This window comes from Aulonocara stuartgranti (assembly GCF_965226115.1).
Source record: "Aulonocara stuartgranti genome assembly, chromosome: 18".
Taxonomy (NCBI): Eukaryota; Metazoa; Chordata; class Actinopteri; order Cichliformes; family Cichlidae; genus Aulonocara; species Aulonocara stuartgranti.
The window spans coordinates 820,480-827,009 of record NC_138954.1 but is presented as its reverse complement, the minus strand read 5'-3'; positions in this window follow the sequence as shown (position 1 = coordinate 827,009).

Sequence of the window (6,530 nt, the reverse complement as noted above, 5' to 3'; positions counted from 1 at the left end):
GAGGCCCGGCCGTGCTGCGTCCAAAAACACGAGCGCGATGAGCTCACACAGAGTTACACAATCGTAAACACCACACATGCTGTGGACAGCTCAGAGGCACAGACGCAGCAGCAGCAGGCGAGAGGGTCGGCGAGGGTCGCCGTCCTGGTGTCTTTGGCTCGTTGAACTCTTTCTGAACCGCGTCCAAATCGTTCATCAGCAATCTGAATGCATTTTAAAGTTTGTCAGCCAGCACTGAATGTTCTGCAGCACACAACACGCTCCTCTTACTGTCCTAAAATAATCTCACTGCTCACCTTGACACGAGCCTGCAGAGAGACTTTTGTGGGATATTTCCACTCAGCTGAAGTGTTCACCGTGTCTCATCTGGAAATCTGTTTTTACCAGCAGCGTGCAAACCTCAGCGTTCTTCTGCTGCTGCACTGCCTGCGTTTGCTTTCCCTTCAGTGAGCGTGTCGTCCTCTGAGAACAGCAGAGAACAGTATCTCCTGCAGTCTCACCTGCACATTCAAATAAACATGCAGCTGTTCTCCAGCAGTCCCATCGTAAACAATGAACTCAGCTCCTGATGGGTTGATGGGCAGCATTCACTGTGAGGGAGAGACTAACACGCTGACTGCGGGACCGGCTGCTGCAGTTATTGTGAAAGTTTATCAGCATTTGTCATAACTTCATGAGTGCATATCATTTGTGTTATTTCTGGTAAATGACCCTCAGCACTCCGTGTGCTTTGGTTTATTTTCCAGCAGAGATTTTGGGCCTGACACCCACAGCGTCAAACAAACACTGAGTTTATCGTACACTGTGGGGTCTAAGTGCCATGAGAGTACTGCAGCGCTCCAATCTCACTTCAGTTTGATTTACTTAGCATTAACTGCTGTCTCAAGGTGCTTATTGTAAAGTACAGACCCTACAGTAATACGCTGGTCACTTTATTAGGTACACCTTGCTAGTGTCAGGGTGAAGCTCAGAGCTGGTTTCATTCTTCATGGCTCAGATGTTCCTCACAGATTTTGGTCCCTGTTGACATGATATCATCACGACATCATGACACAGCTGGTGCATCCTTGATGCAACTCTCCCGTTCCCCCACATCCCAAACGGCTCTGCAGGACTGAGATCTGTGGCTGCGGAGGCCGTCTGAGTGCAGTGAACTCACCATCCTGTTTAATTCGAGCTTCAGAAGAAGCTCCAATCAGCAGCAGCCTGAACACTGAAACAGGCCAACCGAGGCTCCTCAGACCAGGAAGCGCTTTCCCACCTTGTGTTGTCCAGTTGTGCGAGTCTGTGTGAGCTGTAGCCTCAGGTTCCTGTTCTCACTGACAGCAGTGACACTGACGTGGTCTCCTGCTGCTGTAGCCCGCCTGCTTCAAGGCTCAGAGATGCTCTTCTGCAGATCGTGGTCATAACCCATAACCCCTTATTTCAGTGCCCGTTCCCTTCCTAGAGGTTGGAGAGTCCCAGCTCAAATCAAATGAAATCAAATCACTTTCATTGTCACATCACATGTGCAGGCACACTGGCACAGCACATGTGAGTGAAATTCTTGTGTGCGAGCTCCACAAGCAACAGAGATGTGCAAACACAACAACACAAACGAGCAAAATACAAGAATGGCCAACCTGAAACTAATAAATATATGTACAATATATAATAGTGTATGCATTTCTGGATGTGTATACTAAATATTTTCCTACGTGTGTGTGTGTGTGTGTGTGTGTGTGTGTGTGTGTATACACATTTTTACAAATTAAATAGTAAAAAATAATAATAATAATAATAATAAAATATATAAAATATACAGAGTTGAATATGTGCAAAACAAGTGGCATTTATATACAGTGTGGAGTGCATAATGTTGAAGTTCCAGTAGTGAAGCTGAGGTGTCTATGACGTGTTCAGCAGTCTGATGGCCTGATGGAAGAAGCTGTCTCTCAGTCTGCTGGTACGGGACCGGATGCTGCAGAACCTCCTTCCTGATGGAAGCAGTCTGAACAGTTTATGGCTGGGGTGACTGGAGTCCTTGATGATCCTCCCCGCTTTCCTCAGGCACCGCTTCCTGTAGATGTCTTGGAGGGAGGGAAGCTCACCTCCAATTATCCGTTCAGAGCACCGCACTACTCGCTGGAGAGCTTTGCGGTTGTAGGCGGTGCTGTTGCCATACCAGGTGGTGATGCATCCAGTGAGGATGCTCTCAATGGCACAGTGATAGAAGGTCCTGAGGATGCGGGGGCTCATGCCGAATCTTTTCAGTCTCCTGAGAAAGAAGAGGCGCTGCTGCGCCTTCTTCACTGTTTTGTTTGTGTGTACTGACCACGTAAGATCCTCTTACTGCAGCTGCACAACGGGCAGAACAAAAGGAGGTTTGGAGGTTTGCTGGTGGAGCTTTACTGGTGGAGGTTTACTGGTGGAGGTTTGCTGGTGGAGGTTTGCTGGTGGAGCTTTACTGGTGGAGGTTTGCTGGTGGAGCTTTACTGGTGGAGCTTTACTGGTGGAGGTTTGCTGGTGGAGCTTTACTGGTGGAGGTTTGCTGGTGGAGGTTTGCTGGTGGAGCTTTACTGGTGGAGGTTTACTGGTGGAGGTTTGCTGGTGGAGGTTTGCTGGTGGAGCTTTACTGGTGGAGCTTTGCTGGTGGAGGTTTACTGGTGGAGCTTTGCTGGTGGAGCTTTACTGGTGGAGGTTTGCTGGTGGAGGTTTACTGTTGGAGGTTTGCTGGTGGAGGTTTGCTGGTGGAGCTTTACTGTTGGAGCTTTGCTGGTGGAGGTTTACTGTTGGAGCTTTGCTGGTGGAGCTTTACTGTTGGAGGTTTGCAGGTGGAGCTTTGCTGGTGGAGCTTTACTGTTGGAGGTTTGCAGGTGGAGGTTTGCTGGTGGAGCTTTACTGGTGGAGGTTTGCTGGTGGAGCTTTACTGGTTTTCGGACATTCGAGGATTCAGATATCCCAGGAATCGAGCTACCAACCTTCTGATTGGCAGATTCCTGCTCTGGGCTACAGCCACAGCTTTCTTTGCTTGAACCTCAGGTCAGAGTTAATGGCTCAATAAAAAAAAGCTGCTGTGAAAATGCAGCCAACTGCTGATGAAGAGCACTGTCTGGCTCCTTTTTAAAGATGAGGAGTGGCGCGAGACTTTTGCACAGTACTGCAGGGTGGGGCTAAAGTATTGACAGGTCAGAGGGAGGATGTGAGAGTAACGGACGCGGGTGTTTAATCATCCAGTTTCCTCCTCTGAGCGTTCGAGCTGCGATCGAGCGTACAGTCACACAGACTTCTTTATTCACAGGACTGTGTTGACTTTAAGCCTTCAGCCTGAAAGTCTGTGACGCCGAGCAAACGCTGACTCATCAAAGACTCATTCCAGCCGAGAACCTGAGCAGGAGCTTCCTGTGACGGTGTCACGGTTCTGGGTCGTTTCATGTGTTTCGGTTTGTTTTCTGATGCTCGTGTGCTCTGCTGGTTCTGTTTCTGGTTTTTGTGTTTAAGGATTTGTTCTTCGGTTGTGTCTCATGTTTAGCATAGTTTGAGGTCCATGTGTTATATTCTGTCTGCCTCTCTGTGTCGAGTCTGCGTCCTTGTGTGATGGTTTCTTGTTTCCTGTTTTATTGTGAAAGTCCGTGTCTTATGTGTGTATTCAGTTTGCCTTCCTTGTCTCGTCTTGTCAGTTACTTGCAGCTGTGTTCCCGACCTGTGTGTAATGTCCCTGTTCTCTGAGTGTATTTAAGCCGTGTCTTCTGTTGTTGTAGTCGTTGGGCCGTCTGTGTATCTGCTGTGTGGTTTCCCTGCTGTCACCATCATGTACCTTTGTGTGTATGTTTGCTGTTCAGTAGTTTAGTTTGTCTCAGTACAGATTAGTTTTGTTCCGTTTTGCCATTTCCACTTTTGTTCTACAATAAACCACATTCAATGAGTGCCTGCAATTGGATCCTCGTTCATTTCCTGACACAGTGTCATGATTCATCGTCCTCACATAGTTAACGATGACTGTGCTGAGAGCCACACGAAGACATCAGTGACGTCTTTTCAGTGTAATCCAATTTTGTGGAAGTCTACGTGAAGCTCGGAGCCGTTAATGAGAACCAGACGGCTGCTTTCCCAACAAGAGCCGGCCTCCTGCGGGAACGCTCGGATTACATCAGATGTGATGTTGAAGCTCACAGAGTTTTTTTTCTCACACTGTTGCTCAAGCAGAGAGCTGAAGTCCTGCATCTATTCAGTGAGTCCTGACAGAGCTCCAGCCCCACGACGTTTAACGCATCTCAATAAACGCCTGACGAGGCTCCAACTGGAGACCTCAGCCCGCCTCTGAGCGTAACGGTTTCAGAAAGAATAGAAGACGCTTCACAGAAAAACATCTGGGAGGTCGCTTTCCAACAAATCCTAACATCAAGGAATGTTGTGTCGTGGTTATGTCCATCTTTTATATACAGTCTTCAGAAAAATGCAGCACAAAGCACTGGCTACACATTAAACTCCTTCTGACCTCCATACAAACGTTTCTGTTTCAAAAATAACCGAACAAATTGAAAACTGTTGCTGAGAGTATTTGGGCTTTTATTTTGAAGGCTGAACAGCTGTAACTTCCTGCACATTGATGGCACAGGAGGAAACGTCCTCTTTCCTTATGCTCTCCTTTCTCACAACCCAACCCTGATCCGGGTTCTTAACTTCCTGTTGGAAGGGAGTTTTTCCTTCCTGCTGTCGCCTCGTGTCGGCCCACAGGGGTCATCCCTCTAACACTGCAGGCTGTTGGCTGCACATACACGTGCACTGAACTCAACCCGCTGCTCGCACACTTTCACTCAGCAGAATCAGGTCAGACAATCACAGCGTGAACCCCGATCCCAGCCCAGAGGCCCGGCGAGCCGAGGGTTTGAGTCCGTGCGCCCACGCTGGCACTGTGTGTTTCTGCAGGTCATCGCTGACGTGCTGTAACTTAACAGACATATTCTGGATCTGTTGTGAAGCAGCTGTGGGACAGTTTGTCCGCGTGAGGACGAGCACATCTAGTGCAGAACTCGGCGTTCGCCTCCAAAATAAAAGCCGTGCAGAGCAGAAGAAACAAATGTTGGTGTAATCAGAGGACATGCAACGTGAGTTTACAGGTAACGGTCTCTGCACAGGACCAGCGTGACATGACTGCTTGTGTTTGTGCTGGCAGCTTCACACAGGCTCTTATCGGCGTTTTCACTGATGTGAGTTAAGCTTCCACGTCGGGTTTCGCTCATGTGTCAACACAATGTCTGGAATTTTATCGATTTCCCACTAACTGTTATTGTCTTTGTGTTTCATTAACGCTGATAGACAAACATGTGCTGCTTGTGGCCACGGCTCACTTACAGACCTGACCCTGGTTAGACGACAAAATAAAACGATAATAACAGAAACATTTAAGAACAGCTGTTTCACTGATCGTTAATGTTTTTATTTCAGGTGGCAAAGTTCCTGATCTGTAAAGAGGAGCGGCCGATCTCCAAACACATGAGCCGCTAATGCCAGAGACACGTTAAAGCGTGTTTCTGTCTCAGAAATGTTTGAGCAATGTCTCTTTACACAAGCCGGCACTGGTCACCCATCACGCTGGGATGCCTTCACTCTCAGATTGAGATGATTTCTTTCCACACTCGTCGCTGACAGACTTGGTGGGAAACAGTCGAGATGAGAATGTCTAAAGTGGATGTTCAGAGACATTCAGCATCGGCGCTCTGCTCCTGATTCAGTTTCCTTCTGGAGTGATCGTCGAGCATCAGTTCAGGACCAACAAAAGCCTGCCTTCAGTTTGGCTTCACAGACTTAAAAGCTGAAACCTGTTCGGTCATCCAGGCTGTCCAGTACTGAGACGCTCCAAACTAAAAAACAGGGAACAGTGTCCAGATTTAGAGTCAACAGATGAAATCTGTGAGCGAATCCCAGCGGCAAAGTTCACTGCAGAAACATGTTCCAACAAAGTTCTTCCTGTTAAAAGGAAATTCTTCTCTAAGTGTTCGTTGTGCATCGTCTGATCTGATTGGTGGTTTCTCTCTAATGTCAGAATTTCTCAGTCCGTAGAGCTCAAAACTTGATTTTGGGGAATAAATGTAATTTTTGTCTCCAGCTGAGGAGATTTTGGACTTCTGCAACTTCCCTTTAACCCCTTAAGCCCCAACACCCCCCCCTCCAGGGGCAAAAGGCAGGAGATCAGGTAGACTTGGCTCTTAAGAGGTTAATTGAATTATGGAGCTGTGCTCACAGGTCATCTGACCGGTTTCTCCTGCATATACAGGGAGGGCTGCCTTTGCACGCTGGACTCATCTAAAACACATTTACCTGCGCAAACACAGGTGTAAGAGCCATGATTTGTAAAGCTACGTTATCTGAGATCAGAGATATTACAGAGGCTCTTTCACCAAACTGCAGTCTCTCTTTTGTGCCCTGCAAAAACACGTCCTCCTGTTGATACTCGTTGCAGCAGTTTCATGAAGTCGTGGCCTTTGTTCTTCTCCGCTGGCGGGTGGAGCACAGCTCGCGTGTCTGGCAGGCAGAAGGTACACAGCAGG